We start from the raw sequence: 19,852 nt of genomic DNA, 5'->3' as shown, positions 1-19,852 counted from the left end.
AACAACTCTCGCGTTGGCAAGGCTCGTTTATCCCGAGAACGTAGCGAAATCATTCCAACGAAAATCGCGAGAGATTCGCTTTTCTCAGGAATAACGAACCTTCTTCTTCTTTTTCTTTTTCTTCTTCTTCTTCCCTTTAAAGTAGGTAGTACCTACGATTCTCACCCATACCTAACGACGAATTTTTTATCAAAGTTTTTGCTTTTGGACGAGTCCCACGACCTATTTAAAATCATTTCAGAAAATGTAATTGTTTTTTTTATTTAAAAGTAGACTACCCTTAATATTATATAGGTATATTCGTTCTGTTCGTTATCATTATTTGATTTGAAATGGAAGAAAGTAAAAAATAAACGAACGTACGGGGTTGTTCAATCGAATCTTTAAGGGATAGAAGGACAAATAAAAATATTCGATTTAAGTAATATTTTAGTCGAATTTATAAGTTCAGGTGTGGGGGGGGAGGGACGTTAGCACGATCATTCTTGTTTGCAACATCTTGTCTCGAGTGTCTCTTAATTGCGAACGAAGTAAACGAAGAGTACGGTAGTCGAGCGTATTGTTCTTTCACGAGTGCTTCTTCCAGATTTGCTTTTCTCTTAACGTACTAACGTAGTATTAGTATTCCTAGTAATAGTAGTAGTAGTAGTAGTAATAGTACTGGTAGTGGTAATTGTAGTCGCGACTATATTTGGAGGGTCTCATGTTTCTTTCCGAAAGCACGTTTATTCCTTCTGCTACTTTTACGTTTCTTTCACTTTCTTGATTGTCATGAAACTAGTAGAAGTAGAAATAAAAATAAGTAAAATAAAGAAGAATAAAGAAGAAAGAGGAAAGGAGACATCTAGTTTTCACGATGATAAGAAAAAAGTCGTCGTACCTTTGACATGCCGTTAGGTTCGTTGAACGATCAAGAAAGGCGTGGCACCGGCATGGGAAAAATGTCATTTACGCGTTTCTAACTATTTTCTCTCGACTCTCATACTCTATTTCTTACCATATAGATACTTCCTTCCAATCGATAATATTATTCCGCAATACTGAAAAGGGTGGATAGAAGAAATAGGGAAAGAGGAATATAATATAAAGCAAGAGAGTAAAAAATGTAAAGTACATAAAAAAAGAAGTCAGTCGGAAGAGAAGAAGAAAAAGAAGAAGAAGAAGAAGAAGAAGATCCAAAGGCTTTCGAAGAGGAGCTTTTTAATTTCGAGAAAAAGAATCGTGCTCGGCCTCGAGGCGAATCCTCTTACGCGTTCCACCGCCTCGAAGATTTCCGAGTTTTCATTGAAGAAAGAGATGAGATGGGAAAATAAAAGAAGAGAACGTCTCGGATGGGGTCTCGCGTGCTATCTTAAGTAGAAAGAAGAAAAAGAAAAAGAAAAAAAAGAAGAAGAAGAAGCTCTTGCTTGGGGATGCCGAGAAACCGTCAGATCGATCAAAAGAGAAACTTATCAAAGTTGCTGTGCTACGGACAACGCGAGCGATGCGCTTTATTAGCGCGTAAGACGAAGACGGAGTCAAAGTATTAAAGTAAGAAAGAGATAAGAATAATACAAGAGTAAGAAAGAAGAAAAAGGGGAAGAAGAAGAAAGTTCATTCTGGATTCAGAAGGTTCCTCTCTCTCTCTCTCTCTCTCTCTCTCTCTCTCTCCCTATAACTATCTTTATCAATCTTCAACAACCCTCTCACTCGACTGTCTCTTTCTATTATTCCTATCGAGGTTTGACTAGTAGTGGTAGTTCAACGGGGATGGCGAGAAAGGGTACGCTAACCCCCTTCAAAAGAGATAGAGAAAAAGAGATAGAGATAGAGAGAGAGAGAGAGAGAGAGAGCAAATGATAGAGTGAGAAAGATAGAAAAAGAGAAAGATAGAAAAAGAGAAAGATAGAATGAAGCTGAAGGTCCGCAAGGCGCGGCCTCTCGAGCAGACTCGACGCCCGCTCGATAGAGACCGGCCCGTTCCGGCCAATGGCGGTGGCGGACGATGATAAAGCCGTAGTCCGATTGGTCGACGTGGAATCCGTGGCTGACACGTACGCGACGGTACGCAGAAGAGAAGGAGAGAAAACTATGGAGAGAGATGGTACTGGTCCCACCAGCTGCAGCATCCCAACTTTCCTTCATACCGGCCAACCGAGAATGGGAGTCATCTGGCGGTCTCTCATCGAGTCTACTCTTCTTTCTCTCTCTCTTTCTCTCTCTCTCTCTCTTTTTCTCTCTCTCTCTCTTTCTATCTCTCCCCCTTTCCTTCTTTCTTACTATTCTCTAACGCTTACGCATGATCTCTTCTTTTTATTTCGTTACTTTTTCCTTTAGAGTATCCTCCTCTACCTTCACTTTGATTCCCAGAGGAAATTTTTCAAAAATAACCAAATACACCAAGCAACAAGAGTTTCATCTTTCCTTACCTCTCGTATTCTAAGTTCGTTGAAATGTTTTTTATATCCTCAGGGAAATTTTGCTTACTCATAGTTATTATATTTTCTTTTTATGTATATCGTTTCGTTAATCTTGTAATTGGAGGATTGACGAATTAATTAACTCGTTATAATACTACTAGAAGAGATGACATTAAGAGTTCATTTAAATTCGATTCGGTACGACGTTTACTATTACTTAAGAACTTTGTCATTAATTAATAGTCGCGCGAAACGCTTATTGTTAGCTTAAGTATTCATAATTATTACATAACGCATTTATCATTCTAAAAAAAAAAAAGAAGAAAAAAAAAAGAGAAAAAAGAAAAATATTAGCACTTCTTGTTAAATTATCTCTTCTCGTATAAAATATTATTAATAAAATTACGACAAGTGCAAACGATCCAAGCTTCGTTTAATTTTCCTTTTAACCCCTAGGTGTAAAAGATCAGACCGATTATCGTTAATACTTCGTTCAATAGTTTTCCACTTATTTCCAGAGAAAGAAAAAGAGAGAGAGAGAGAGAGAGAGATTCTCATAAAAATTGTTAGAATTCCTCGAGTGGTTTATCAAATCTATAAAAATGCAGTTAATGTCAAACATCTCTAAACTACCACCACCACTACCCCCTTTCCTCTCCCCTCTCCCCCGCTTTTTTCTATTCACTCGAACTTAGCGTAGGCCGATTGCATTATGTAAAATACGGTGCACGCCTCGCTAGATTATCTCCTTGTGTAAGAGTAAATAAGTGCAAAGATATAACGGTTAATTTCCGTGTTAACCGCGTTTTATCGCGACGTCTATCCGCAGCCAGCCGCCCAAGCAGCAGGATGCCGGTCTTTCAGTGTGAATCTGCCGTGTGGTACTAAAAGACTGCCCCCCCTCCCTCCTCCTCCTCGCTCCCTTCGTACAAATACCAACTAACACAAACTAACAGAAACAACGACAGAGAAAGAAAGAAAGAGAGAGAAGGAAAAGGTTCGCACCGTTGCTTCCGTGTGCGTTCTCTACCTCGTATTCGTTACGTCGAAAGATATCTCCTGCGTCTACTCCGTACATGTCGTCTAACGTAAGAAAAAGAAAACGAGAGAGAGAGAGAGAGAGAAATAAGGAAAAAGAGAGAGAGGGAGAGAAAGAGAGAGAAATACTATTTGAAGTTAGAATAAAATAGAATACGAGTTCGAGATTAAATGTAAAAGTAATGAGATCTCGTTATAACAGATTATAGCTTTTACGTGGATCAATTATCGATGAATATTATTTTTTTTGTCTACATCAGTCTCTTTTTTTTTTGTACAACCAATGGCCCATTTACTTATTTGTTATATATATATATATATAGTTAGAGATAAAAGTATTCGTACAATAGTAATAATATTTGTAGTATTGAGTATTATACAGTAATAATATTTCCACATTGTTAATATACGAATACTTTTGTCTTCGAAATAATATTGGATCATATATATATATAAGTTACAGGAAGATAATAGTTAATAATTAGATTTTTATAATACACCCTAACCATCTTACAATACAATATTCTACAAAACACGATATAAAAATTATGACTATCATCTGATAAAACCTGGTCTCATCAATAATATAACTAACATAAATTTGGATATAACTGTTACATATATAGTACAAAATTGTATTCCCCTAATTTGCGATTATTTCCAAATGACAATATAACACGGAACAAACTACGCTGTTATACTTGCGTTTTATACCTGATATCTTTGCGAACGAGCAAATAAAAAAGAATAAAAAAAACCTTGAAGAAAGAAACTGTCAAAGATAATACAAAATATAGTTCACTATTTATGTTAAATCTGCAAGATAAAAAAAGAGAAAGAAAGGAAGAGACTAAATAAAAAATAAAGAAGAAGAAGAAGAAGTAGAATAAAAAGGAAGAAAAAAAGTATTAAAAAAATGGAGACGGAAGAGGTTAAAGGAGCGCGTCTACACGCACGTATGTATATTTATGCGCGGACAACGTCACGCGAGTAAACGCGGTCCCCTCGTTGGAAGCAGGACGCGTCGTCCTGCTTGTCCTCCTCGTCGTCTTCGTCGTCGTCTTCTTCTTCTTCGTCTTCTTCGTCGTTGTCGTCGTGTTTCGCGGTTGGCTCGACGAAAGAACGGCGTGTTGGTGAACGAGCCTGACGTGGATAAATGGTAGGTTTCCCCGCGGGAGACGGGTACTCGCTGATCTTCCGGGCCCCGTTCTCTTTTCAACCTCACACAGCTGATCCTTGACTATATCAAGAAGAAACTCTTACTAAAGCGAACATATCGAAGATACGTATATAAGTTACTTTACGATTATTTTTTTTTATTTCGATTAGATATATTTTAAGGTAAGTAAATGTATAGGTACTCTTAATAAACTTTTCAACGTTTAGCTTTTAGAAAGGTATTGATTAAATCAAAGGTTTTTCAATTATTTCAATTGTTATACTATAATATAACTCTTTGAGGGGTACTTTTTTTTGATACGTAAATGTGATTCTATTACAGGGGAAACTTAATTGAATAATAATTATTATTTTTCGTACGCGCGTTTTTCCTTTTTTTTTATTAATGTTGTATAATTATTATGGTTTTCCTTTAGTAATAAAAATAAATTATAAATAAAAATATATATATATCAGCGTAAAAAACATTTTTTTCGATTATAAATCGATAACATTTTAAATATAGTAATACTCAATTATATTCATAAATAAAACCTCTTTAACGATATACATTTATCTGAACATTTTATTCCAATATGTCAAAATTGATATCACCAAACATAACGTAATGTATTGCTGATTAGAAAATCATTTTTGTTTTTGTTACCGAATAATAATAATAATAATAATAATTAATAATACTCAGATCAATCGAATTAAGAAACGCGATAGAGAAAGTTTATTCTCAAGAAAAAGATATATGACTTCACACAATGAAATCCGTTCACACGGATGATTTTGAAACGTTTTTTTTTTTTTCCGTTTATTCTTTCTCTTTTTCTATCTGATCTGTCTTCTTCTTCTTCTTTTTCTTCTTCTTCTTCTTCTTCTCAACGAGAAGGCGATAATTAATTCGTCGAAAATGCGCGAGGTTCTCCGGGCAGCTACGGCGAATATGAAATTGGATGACGAAGCGATAACGATCCGTCGTTTCTCTCTTCAACATTTACGCGGAAGCCACGCTTCTTCGTTCGTTCGTTCGTTCGTTCATTCGTTCGTTCATTCGTTCATTCGTATAACTTCGTTTCCATTGTAAGCGCCGCACATCGTACGGTCGTGTCAGTCTTTTGCGGAGGAGGCGTACCGAAAGACGAATAATAAAGAACAGAAAAGAAGAAAAAGAAAAAAAAAAAAAAAAAAAGACAAAGATAGATAGAAACGGACACAAGATGGAATAAGAGAAACGTGGCAGGTCAGGCAGAAGGAAGGTAACACAGAAGAAGAGTTTTATCTGATCACGAGCGCGCGAATATCCTCCCAACTTCCGGCGGCCAACCTGTGATTACCACGTCGATTGTCTGCAAATGGAAGCTGAAAAATGTGCATCTCGGATTTCTTTAAGAAAGAACGTGCGCGCATACACACACACATATACATACAATTATATTATAAAGAATAAGATTAACGAGTAGAATTCAGACGGAAGGGGGTGGTGCTATTAGTCTAAACGAGATATTTCCGATTTTTCAAACGATTTCATGAAAAATGCATTGCGGATTGCACTGACGCATGAACAAACAAAAAAAAACATATAACGAATAAATAAAGAATATGATTGAGGAGTAGAATTAAGAGGGGGAAAAAAAAGGGGTTAATTTGATTTCATTCGCAAGAAATTTCGTGATTTTCGCGATTAAGGATAATACTTCATCCCTTTTCATTCGGCAAATGCATCCTGATAACTAAATTATTCTAAATAAAGGAATGAACGAAATAAAATAGAACAGTAAAGAGGAGAAGGATATAAGGATGATAGTAATAATAATAATAATAATAAAAAAAGGAAAAAAAAAATAGGAAAGAACAATCGGTGACCCTGTTCCAACGGAGCGGTACGCTTCGGCGAAGCGCAATTAAAATTGCTATTCTCTCGCAATTAGCGTTAATCTCGTCTGATTACGGAAGTAAGTACTCGGAAATTCAAGCTCAGTACAACGCTTTTTATCCTTAATAAAGGATGCGCACGCGGCTACGGATTTCTTCCGTGAAAAATAAAAAAAGGTGATAGAAGGAAGGAAGGAAGAGAGAGAGAGAGAGATGGGAAGAGAAAGGGAGAAGAATGAAAAAATAAAAAATATCTTTTTTACATTTTTACATATATATATTATAACATTAAATAATAATCCTTAAAACGAATTGACCTTTATCAAAATTCGAGCTTATTGTTAGACGAAAAAAGGAAGAACGACGGTTCGTTATTTCGATATTAATTCAATTGGTTCGTCCTTCGTACGAGAAGACAAGGTTCGTATGCTCAAATTCGTATCTTTTTTTAATTCGAAATGATTTTCTTCCTACTCCTTTAAGGAGATATTCGCTAAAATAAGATACGTATCGTATGCGGACCGACAAACGCATCCGATATTCATCTAATTAATACAAACAAAACGAGCTGCGCCGAAGGAAGAAAAAAAAACAAGAAGATAACAAAATCCCCCCGAACATTAGAATATGTATCGTTCGAAATATCGCATTCGCGGTAAGATCGGCAAGACTTGTGCTACAAGGACGGTTGGGGGTTGGAGGGGTGGAGGGTGGGGGCAGGGAGAGTTAATGGCGGGAGAGAGGGTGGAAAGAGGGCGGCGGGTGTTGGTGCAGTTGGGAAGGAGGAGAGAATATTCTCGTTCGTCGTATATAAAAATGTTAATTTCATGGTTCTCGTTGTTATGCTAAGCGATGCATCGCACGTGACGTTCACACGATAGAAAAAAATGCAAAGAAAAAAAAAAGAAACAACAGAAGGAAAAAGAAGGGAAAAAGAAAAATGCGAGAAAGAGAAAGAGAAATTCTGAACGAACTCACACACACACACACACGTAGAAGAACGCGTGGCTCGTTCTCCCTTCTCATAAATTCGTGTCCCTTTTTCCCTCGACTTTCCGTGATATTTACGATCCTGAAAATGCGATCCAGACACCTAAGGCGGTTGTAACGCGAAGAAATGAAATCCTCATTACTCTTTCGGCCGTTCCGCGTTCGGTGCTCGCTCGCATCCGGTCTCTCTCTCTCTCTCTCTCACTCTCTTTCATTCTTTCTTTCTTTCTTTCTTTCTTTCTTTTACCATGGCGACGCAGCGATTTATTTGAGCTTCCGTCTTTATCGTAACCAGGATCACCGTGAACGAGTATATAGACCATAACCGCTTTACACTACCTATTTAGCGTAAACGAGCAATTCCTTGGTTAACTATCGTCTACGCGAAATGATCAAAATTCTTCTTTCCATTTTAAGAAATAACTTTATAACTTTTAGGCGAGACCACACAAAATCAGGAATAAAAACATTTTTCTTTAGTTTTTTCCTTAAATTAATTAATTGGGGGCTACTTTACGTGTTTCAATTAAACATAGATCGACCAAATTTAAATCTTAACAAAATATACAAACGTTTTTGACGTTTTGATTCTTTTGACAAAACGAAAATATTATTATCAGTGAATTATTTGAAATACTTTACTCATGTTAATTAATAATTTCGTATAGAGAGGTATACCTCAATACGACCTTTGGTATATCAGACAGAAAAAAATAATTGGAAAAAAATAGGAATGAGAATTTTTCTCCTCTAAAAAAAACATAATCGATATTTTCAGCTCGTAGGTGGAAAGAAATGAAAAAAAATAAAAAGAATAAATGTTAAAAATAGATGGGGGAAATGTTTGCGATCGATCTGAAAGAAGAAGAAGAAGAAGAAGGAGAGACACTTGAAAAATATGTCGTTTGTCGTATTGTTTGCGTAGGTGTTAGGTAGAAGCGAGAAAGGTGGCTTGTTAAACGAGACGAGACAACATCAGAGGGATGCCGCCGTCGAGTTGAAGAAACGTTTCATCTTTCTCTTTCATACTAATCGAAAAGGTGGGAGATCGAAAGAGAAAAAGAGAAAGAAAAAAAGAAAGAAAGAGAGAGAGAGAGAGAGTGAGTGAGTGAGAGGGCTCGTAGAAAAGCTTGGAGCTTTGTGTTTATCCAGACGGAAGCAAGCCAGGAGGTGTCTCCTCCCTATACCTCCCCCCCCCCCACGCCCCCCATCTTTTTCTGGTCGATTCGCACCTCCGATGGCTGTCACACGCACCCTCTCTTTTCCCGTGGATGCTCGCACCCTTAACGGCGATTATTATTACGTCGGACACACAAACGAAGACTCGATGACGAGTAAAGTACGGTAAGAAACATCTTGTACGATAAATAAGGAGAAGATAACGATCGTACAGTCGACAAAGAAAATATTCGGACACCAGTATAGATTTGATATTAATATATGGTTTTTATTTTGATTAAATATAAAAATGATTATAAAAATTATATATTATGCTATGGATAGAGTATATGATTTATATATATATATGAATAATAAAAATATGTAAAATATTTATTTATCGTATAATATAATTGTTTCAACAATGGAAAAGAATTGTAGATGTCGGTAATTTGTAGATCCAAAAAATATTATATACTGTGGAATATTGTTAGATAATATTAACACTGGTGCAAGTTACAGAAAATTATTAGTACAATGTTAAATAAGTATAATGTTTGTAATATAAAGGAAGAGTCAGTGGTTGAGTATTCTTTAATTGCGTTTCAAATTTATTGAAAAAGAAATGAGTCGTAACAATGAGAACAGATGTTTCTTTATGCGACAGTATTAATCATTTTCCACCAAGAAAATGGGAAAATCGTATCGCGAAATTTCAAGTCTTTTTAAAATTAATAACAGTACTGTAGCGGACTTAAAAATGATATCAAAATGAAGAGCAAATCAATTTCACGCGTGACATTATTAGAAAAATGAAAAAAGAATCGCAGACAAGTGCTCCAAAAACGGTGCTATATAAAAATACAATTCTATGGGAAGAACGTATAATAGTTGATTCGGAAAACGTGGGTAAAGTGTTCCGTACAGAAGATTAATCAAGTGAAAACCGTATATTAATGCAATAAACAGAAATAAAATACTTCAGTTTATTAAAACATATATTTCTAAATAAAATAATTGATGGAATGGACGTTATTTTTGCCGATATGGGTAAATTTAATATTTATAGTGGTGATAGGAGAACGAGAGTGCAGAGAAATGCAATATTATATAAATATCAAATCAATATTGGTGTCCGGATATTTTTGTGACCGACTGTAGAAGGCCATATCAAAAGAAAACTATTATTACGAAGACGTGTTCTTTTTATTTTCTTTCTCTTCTTATCTTTTCTCTCTCTCTCGCTCTTTATATTTTTATTGTGTATTTTATTTTGATAAAAAAAAAAAAGAAACAAGAAAATACGTCAGCTACCTTTTCCTCCTGTCCTTCGTAGTCGTGTAGTCGTTGTCGTTGTCGTTGTCGTTGTCGTCGTCAAAGGTACACGATTCCTTCGACGTTCAGATCCCTTCGAAAAGGGTAAAGTTTTATTCAGTAATCTCGCGAACATCCCAGGAGAGAGTCTTAGCGAGTGTCCGGCACCACTCTTCGGCACCATTAAAGCACCGACAATCTTAATCCCACGTACAGTACGCGTTGCAGCAACTTCCAGCTACGATTTCAGCATAAAGCATAAGACTTTATGGTTATTCGACGTACGACTAGCTGACGGTTCTGACTTTGCAAACACGATGAAGAAGAAGAAGAAGAAGAAGAAGAGGAGGAGGAGGAGGAGGAGGAGAAGGAGGAGGAGAATCATGAAGGGAAAGGAAAAAGAGGAAAAGGAAGAACGCGACAACGGTGCTAGGCTACGTTTTGCTACCTGAACAATCTTTTCTTCTACCTTCCAGAATTTCTTCTCTATATATCTGCGTGTCAATGTGTATGTGTATCGTGTAAAGGGTGGAGAAAGGAAGAAAAAAAAAATGGGGAAAAAAATAATATAGATAGATAGATAGATAAAGAAAGAAGATGCTAAGAGAGAGAAAAAGAGAGTTAATGTGTAGCCATTGTGACGGAATTTTGATAACGACAGGATACACCACGGGACATCCTGCGGAGTTTACCGTGATTCGGACGTCGAGCATAATTCTCGTAAAATTCTTAGCTTTATGATAATGTCTACCTATTCTCTACCTTAACCCACGGACTGGAGCTAAGTTAACATAAGACGTCCACTCTCCACTTGTTTTCTTCTTTTTCTTGTCCTCTCACGAGGAGTACCTCACCGACCGATGATTGTATTTTTCTTGTTTCTTTTTTTTTTTTCCTTATCGCGATCGTCAAGGAAACCTTTTAGAATTTTTCCTTTCTTTTCCCATAGTCAAGTATCATTTCTTCTGTTCGTTAACTTTTGTAACGAAGCTGACTCGAAAACGAGATTAAACGGAAGCGCAACTAAGGGAACTCGGGTACACGTTTGATAAAATTGTCTGGAATAATTATGCGTGTACCGTTTTATAAACGAAATTTATATATATTTCAATTAGTAATATGTATTAGAAAAAGATAGATTTAAAAAATTAGATCGTTCGAAATATCTATATTTATATCATTTTAGTTATCATATCAATAATTTATTTCGCTTATAGAGAATTGCTAGATGATATATATATAATTAGAACAATATTTATATATAATTTAATTGTTTAATAATATTTCTAATAATTCACTTTTATATCGTTTGATAGTTGAACAATGAATGTTTTTATTTAACACATCTTCATCTTATCTTTTTCGAATTATAAATTCGTCGTTAATAAATGAATGAACCTTTAAGGAAAAATAAACAGAAAAGTGCGAAGTACTCTTTAATTCGAGATAAAGCTTCAACTGTGTGTTCTTCTTGATTCGGTGAGAACTCTCGTACTCACGAGTTTTCGAGCTTCTAAAATCGGACGACTAAGACGAAGACGAAGACGAAAAGGAAAAAAATCTTTTCCAGTTGCTGTCGATAAGATCTCAGCGTTAACACGTTACTCTTTAAAGTTATAAAGTCCCGTTCTCGAGCTTCTACAGACTCGATTCTCCAGAGTAGAAAAAAAAAGAGGAAGGGTACTCGAGTGGAAGATAGAAGAAAGTATCAACTCGATCTTTATCGTCTCGTGCAGGTTTAAAGCTGGTGCGAATGAGCCAGGAGACGTCGACAAGTCTTTTCCGTTTACCGAATACGCGCCTTCCTTTTTTTTTTTATTCACGAAGTCAGCAATTAAAGGTAGAATAAACGAGGAAAAATGCATTCAATGCTTTTCTCGCGCCTTTCAAAACTTTTCCCCAAAAAATTTAGGAGAAATTTTTTTTCTTCTTTCGAGTACATCATCGTAAGTAATTGACGTTTAAAAAGTTTTTCCTTTTTTTTTTCTTTTTTTTTACCCTAATCGAACTTTCCACGATATCGACCAAACAATTTCCCACGTAAACGCGAAACTTAATCTAATCTCGAAAAATTAATTATATATAATTAGATATTAAAAGAAAAAATAACATTAGAAAAGGGATAACAATTATTTCGTTTGATTTAGACAATATTTCGCAAATCGTATCGTTCGATTTCGATGTCGAAATGTTTTGGGTAAATTCTATGGTAGGAGGAACGAGACGTTGCTTCAAAGGAACATAGTATTCTAAATTTGGAAACTAAAAATAACGAGAAGAGAGAGAGAGAGAGAGAGAGAGAGAGATAGTCGTGCGCGTGTTGTATCGACCACCCCCCGAGTTTCGTTTTTAAATCAAACTTTTATAACAATTTTCTCTTTTATTTCCTATCTCCCCCAACCCACCCCATCTCTATAACATAGTTTAACAGATTTTATAATTGATAGAATTTTTCTTTTTAATCAAATATTATAAATCAATAAATATATAAAATCATTAATAGTTTGAATTTAAGCTAAATAAGATGTATGTATGTATGTATTTACATGTAACATGAACAGTTTAACTCTGTTTATCTCTATATATCTTTCTTCTTCTTCTTCTTCTTTATGTTCCTTTTTCATTTTGTCTCTTTCTTTTTATTCTTTCTATTCTCAATAAGACTCGGCTTCGACGATGCCGATAATTAAAATACATTCGACGAGTTATAAAGCCTTAACGACGTGTGCGCTCCTCTCGTTTTTTGCTACATATCCTTCGTTTTACGATACTATTTATTGCTTATTTCGTTGAGCCTTTCCATTTCATTGGTTTTGGTTCGTCTACTGGCAGCAACACCCGCGGCGCCTTCATTTTTTCAAACCCTCGACGGCTCTTAAAAATCCTTCGTAAAATAGAGGGGAATAACGGGGTCGGGTGGGGGAGGGGTGGTCGAGAGAGAAGAAGAGAGTACGAGAAAACAAGTACGATATATCTCTTTTCCTAAAGAACATACTTTATTTTTTGCTATTCCAATTCTTTTTCACTTTTTTTCTTTCTTCTTTTGTCTCTTCCGTTTTCTTTTTGTTTTTTTTTTCAAATAAAATAAACTTTCGTTAGATTTCAAAAGACCGTTTCCTTCCATTTAAGTTGCAACTAACTCGAGAGCAGGTTCGACTAGATTCGAACGACATTTAATCCTTGCCACGCGAAGAATGTACGAATGTACCTACTCGGAAGCGTTAAACGTTAGGCTTGTTTTCAATAACGTTGCAAAAGCCTAAGGGACATTCTCGTTTGGCCAGTCATTTCTTGTAAATATCTTTCTCTCTCCCTCCCTCTGTTTCTCTATATTTCTCTTACTCTTTCTTTTTCTTTCCCTGTGTGCCAAGAGAACCTTCTCCCTGTCGTTTCTACTCTCGAACGGATTTCTTACGAACGCGATCTCGAGGAAACGATAAATCATCTCGTTTCTCGTCGAACGCTCCGCAGTTTGGCCGGTATTTTTATTTGACGGCTGCCGCATGTAACGACTTTCCAAACGCTACGTGCTCTGTAACTCAAGTATCACCCGTTCTAACTATCCTCTCTTCCTTCTCTTTCTATCTCTTTCTCTCTCTCCCTCTCTCTCTCCTTATTCTCTCTTTAATCACGGTACGGACAACATCCGGAAACGTATAAATTCCATTCGAAAGCAACTACTCTCCTCCTGTCGCATCTTTTCAATTTTACATTTGTATATGAGAATTAATCAATTCTTTAACATGGTAGGTTACAATGTTGATAGATTAAACGTTACGCATTAGTGATTATTATTATCAATTTTTCTTGTTTTTTTTTAATATTTTTAAAGGACTAAAAATAAATGAATTGATTATAAGAAATAATGAAATGGAAGTAAAACTCGTATCATAGTATGGTAAATAATTAATAATTATTGATACGGTGAGTGTGATTTAAAATCGTACACCGTTAGGTTTACTAATGTTTAAGATGACGAAAATTTACAAATCAATATTATAAATATATATCCCTTAATTATATATTTAATGAGTTTAATATTTAAAAGATTTATTTATAAAAAGTGCATTAATCAAACACCTATTAAAGTGAGAATAATAAAAAGTACATTTGTTTAAAAATGACATATCTGTTAATATACTTGAAATATTAAATAATTTCGATTTGATATTTTATTAAATCAAAATTTTCAATTCAAAGTCATCGATGGAGCAGGAACGTTGAAAAAAATGTATTTTAGTTTAAACAATTAAAAATATTAATAAATTATATTACAGTGTTCAACATACCTCAAATGATTGTAAATAATCGAAGAAATTGTAGTTTAAATGCACGGAATATAAATTCGACGTAACATCCTCTTCGGAATCCAATAGTAAACTGGCGGCTCATTGTCCTCTATGTGAGAGACGATTAAAATATTCTTATTTACTTTTGTTTATATGACTTTTCTTAATAGGAAATTCTATTTATTTCGAATATTACTTTCGTTATGCACGTGTAACTTTTCTGAAAGTCGTAGAAACAACATTGAATAAAAGAACTTTCACAGCTTACAATGAATCAGTTTATCGTTGGATTTTAAAGAGGATGGTTACGTCAAATTGCTATTTCGTATTTTTAAACAGCAATATACATTTTCTTCGATTAATTAATATTCATTTAAGGTATGTCGAACACTATTAAGATACATCACATATTCATGCATCCTTCCATAAGCAAACGCATCCTTCCACAACTATCGATTGACGTATCTCACATATACACACATACTCACACACACACAATACTATCATTAGAATCTTTTATAATCTCGTTCAACTATCGATCGATTGTGGATTTGATCTCATTCTCTGTCTCTCTCTTTCTCTTCTTCTTTCTTCATTCTTTCTTTTTTCATCAAAATTTTAGACTCTATCATATTTCGTATTATAAAATAATTATATAAAATCAATATATATATATAAAGAAAAAGAAACAAAAAATACATTAAATTAATACGATTACTTGTGTAATCCTACAGTACAGGTGTACGTATTCGATTCCCACCCGAGTTCTCGCGATTTAATTAGAAATAAAAGAGGGTTGGTTGGGACATGTGTGAGTCGAGAAAGAAACAAACATAAAAAGTTGGAAAAAGAAAAAGAAAAAGAAAGAGAAAGAGAGAGAGAGAGAGAAAAGGAGAATGCTCGAGGGTGGATAGGAGAGCAGAAAGAAAGATGAGAGAAAGAAGAAGAAGAAGAAGAAAGGAACGTGAGAGGAAGGATGAGGTGAAGGGTGAGGAGGAATAATTACTACTGGGCTCTCTCACAGATTTCCAGGTCCAATGCCGGCGAGCAGTGATGCAAAAAATCCAACGCCACCCACACACCAAGGAAGGGAAGCTCGTTCCGGAGGGCAGAGGTTAGTTATTCATGCGTCGTGGCGCCACCGCCACCGCGTCACCGTCACCACGGCAAGTTATTCGAACCAGACCGTGCGTTTCTAATGTCTAGATACCAAATTCTAAGGGCCAACCACCATATCTAACTGCGAGCGAGTTAAACACGAACTTTTACATTTATTTTATTCCATTTATTTATTCAACTACGGAGTTAACGCAATGTATATCTCTCGGTGAAGTATCATTTATTCTAATGATTCAAATTATTTTAATCGGACAGTGTATTTCTGATGTACAGATACGAGATTTGATTTTTCTGATATTTAGATACGAGAACGTGTTAAACACGAACTTTTACATTTATTTATTCGACTAAGTTAAAACAGAAAGTATGTATATCTCGGTAAAGTATCATTTATTCTAATGGATTCAAATTATTATAATCGGACAGAGTGTATTATTTCTGATGTTTAGATACGAGAACGTTTTAAACAAATTTTTACATTTATTTTATTTCATTTATAATTTATTTAACTAAGTTAACGCAATGTATGTCTCGGTGAAGTATCATTTATTCTAATGATTCAAATTTAATCGGATTAATATCGGACAATATATTTCCTGACGTTTACGTAGAAAATTTTAAGTATCGACTATAGATATAATTTCATTGCAATATACAAAGAATAATACATTGTATAACGTTAAAAATCTTTTAAAAAATATTTTCAACGAAACTTAAAAAAAAAAACGTATATATCATAAATCATCAGTTCGTAACGGCAAAGATAAAGATAGTTTAGATTTATCATTAGTGTATAAAGAAAAGAAAGTAAAGCGCGTATCGATCTTACGAAAAGTAAGAAAATGAAAAATCGAAAAGCCTTTCTTGATAAATCAGCCTTCCTATTCGCGCGTATGCGAAAAAAAGAAAAAGTCACTAAAGAAATAAAGAAAGATAAAGAGAAAGAGAGATGAAACGAGCTAAGAGTAAATCCATCGAAGAAGCAGAAGAAGAAGAAGAAGAAGAAGAAGAAGAAGGTGAGATACGAGTATGGAATACGAAGGGGGTAAAATGCTAAATTGAAATAATTCTTCGCGTTGAATAGCCGTCGGCCGGTTCGCGAGAAGCAAACCCGTCGTCTACGTCGTCGTCGTCCTCCTCCTCATCGTCCTCGTCGAAAAGGGAAGAAGGAGAAGAGGCTACGAAGAAGGGCTTCGAAGGGAACGAATAGAAGCCGTGACGATGTAGCCGTAAATCGAGCCGACTTGATGGCGCATTGATTGCCTCGCATCTCATCACGGATGCTCACGCTAACTTCCATCTCTCTCTCTTTCTCTTTCTCTCTCTCTCTCTCTCTTCATCTCTTTTACTTCTACTCGTTTATGCGAAGTGAAAAAAAAAAAAAAAAAGAAAAAAATTCATCTCTGACCGAGTCGGCATCGCGAGAGTCCGAACAGGACGTCCACTTTTTATTTACCTGTCCTTTTTGTTCAAACCGTGAGAAGGAATATGTGTCTCGAATATGATTTTTTGTTCAACTTAATCTAACGGTAAACTTAACAAATGTTATTTCAACAAATTTCTCGTCTTTTTATCCTTTTATAAACGTTTCTTTTTTTTGGAAAGAAAAAAACATATAGAAATTGTTTAAAATAATGCGTAGAATGCGTGAGAAATCTGATCATCTATGATAATTGAACTCCTTTCTCTACATTTTATTTTTAATTTATATTAAACGAATAAATAAAAATGATCGGTTTTGCGATTTTATGATAAAGATCGATATAGTAACGCAACGAAATAATAAATTAGCATAGATTTATAAAATTTTCGTTATTCCGTCATGACTAACTAATTACAAGGCGGGAATGTGTTAAATCGTATCTGCATTGAAATGAATTCTTTATCGCGTCGCTTACAATGAAACGCGTAATTACGCGTGGATCAGAATTGAAAGTAGAGGATATAATTGGAAAGTAATTACCCGTAGTCGTTCGTGTAATTAAATATAATTTAACCGATAGCCCGATCAAAAGTAGTTGTATGGTACATACATATATGCATAAATACATACACATTTATCTGCATATGTAGAATCGAACAAGAATATATCCCGTCCAAAGTTAGAAATCACGAATAGAAAGTCAATGTAACAGTGTCTCTACCATGTGTACGATGATACATGCTGACACGTGTGTATCATTTGAAAAAATGATTTTCTCGATCGAAGGAACTTCCGGCGGACGTTATCGAGAACTCGTACGTCGATCGATGTTTAGCAAGATTATCACGTTGTATTTCAATAGAAATGTATCGGCAGTTAAGCCGATCCTGACTTTACGCGCCAATATCTATAAAATTAATAGACGCATATTTTATCTGTTCGATATGAAATCTTATCCGATGCTTGTCGATAAAAACGAGAACGACCCGTTTGAAAACCGAATTAAACCTCGTATGACAGTTTTCACCGTGTATTTTATCCCCTAAAAGATATAATAACTTTATCTAGCTAAATCGCGCTATTGCAAAAACGTATATGCATTATATACACGTAGAAAATATAATATATATATGTATGCATGCGACAAGTTATAACTTTATGTGTTTTCCCAGCTTTTTTTTCCCCCATTTCCGTTGTATTTGTTCTAACGTGATTTGCCGTTATCGAGCATCTCTCTCTCTCTCTCTCTCTCTCTCATTCTCGATTCAAATAAGGATGTAACTAGGATTTCAAATTAATGCTAAATGGTAGAGTGTTGTAGAAAAGAAGTAGTCATCGGTAATTTTTTGATTGTATCGCGTTAAAAACTCTCTCTCTCTTTCTCTCTCTCTCTCTCTCTCTCTCTCTCATTTTCTCTTTCTCTTAGCTTTATTACTCGTAGCCATTAGCTCTCAACCGTAATTTACGTATTTGTTCTTTGCCTTGTAAATCTTGGTCGAGCAAAGCGGCTATTTCATTCTCTTACTCTTTTGCTCCCCCGCAGGACTAGGGTTACCACCATCACCACCACCACCACCACCACCATCAACAGAGTTAGTTCGAACGAGAAGTATCCTTTCTCTTTCTTTCTTTCTTTCTTTCTTTCTTCTTTTCTTCTTTTCTTTTATCTTGTTTTATTTTTTCCTTTCATCTTCCTTTCTCCAAGTAGATAGGCGCCAAGCGAACGAACCGAGCCAATATGGATAGGAATGCGTGACGTTACCATAATATTAATAGTTTATTTACCGAGGCCCATACGTCACTATGTCCCACCAGCTTGAGCATGTATTAGTTAACGTCGTCCGTTGCTCCTGCCTTCAGGCGACTATCACTAAATATTCCTCTTTGCGAAGATGCTGACAGAGGGGATAGTATAGGGTGGTCAGCCTTAGAGAAAAGTCATACATATACACCTTTATATTCATTGGTATAAGTATACCTACTATACACACACACGCATATGCATAAATCCAAGTACTAAGTGCATTGGAGAGCAACGCATATACAATACCTGCCAAAAGCTTCGAATTCTTACGCAAATTCATATAGAAACGGAATATTTATAATTTACAAGAAAAAAAAAAAAGAAAACGAATAGCTTTAAAAGAAATCTAATTTAAGTAGATTTATTTTGTCGTCAATAACTTACAAGTAATATGTATTACATTTTGTCCAGTTATTTTTGTACAAGTAATAAGTGTTCTCTTCTTCTAAATTAATATTTCATTATTAATAATACTTTTTACTTTTAACACAACAACACATGACATATTTTCAGCATCCTTGTAATCGTTACATTTTTTGTCAAATTATTCTAATCAAATATTTTCCCATTTTTCTCGTGAAAGTTAGTAAAAATGTTCCATTAGAAAAATTTATTCCTAACGTTGTCTTTAATTAGGTGTAAAGATTATGTAAGAGTATTAATAATATTGAATATAATGATTGAACCTTTTATGATCTCGGCGTATAAAATATTAAAATCCCTTGAATAATTCAATCCTTTATATTGGATGTAATAACGATGAATTGTTTTCTTAAATTTATCGGTGTATTCGATTATTCTGGAAATCAGCAAGGGATTCCAAACTCTTGACCGGTGGTGTACATATACACATATATATCGTTTACCTTTTCTATCTTCGTTTCTCTCATCTAACTCACTCTCGAGGCTAGCATTCGACGGTTAATATTGATGGCAGAATGAGAGAATGGCCATGGCTAAACGATTCGTTGGTGCATATCGCTATGGTAAATAACGCGCTCGCGTTTTACCATGATTTACGTCTTCGTACTATAATAAGTCAGAATCGAATCTACCTAACAATACCGTTCGTAAAAATGTTTCTTATCATTGAAATATTATTCTCTTAATATATATGTATGTATTTTTATCTTTTTAATATTTTTTTTTTATTAATGTTGATAAAACCAGGTAATTCCTTTTTAAGCATCCAAATTAAATATTTTTTCGATCGGTATAAATATTCGAAACACGAGAAGAATATTTTTGGACAAAAATCAGGCAGACCTGGTCGATT

Source organism: Polistes canadensis, unplaced genomic scaffold (assembly GCF_001313835.1).
Source record: "Polistes canadensis isolate GaletaPanama2010 unplaced genomic scaffold, ASM131383v1 scaffold_10, whole genome shotgun sequence".
NCBI lineage: Eukaryota > Metazoa > Arthropoda > Insecta > Hymenoptera > Vespidae > Polistes > Polistes canadensis.
The sequence above is the reverse complement of the archived record's forward strand: the minus strand, read 5'-3'. Positions refer to the sequence as shown.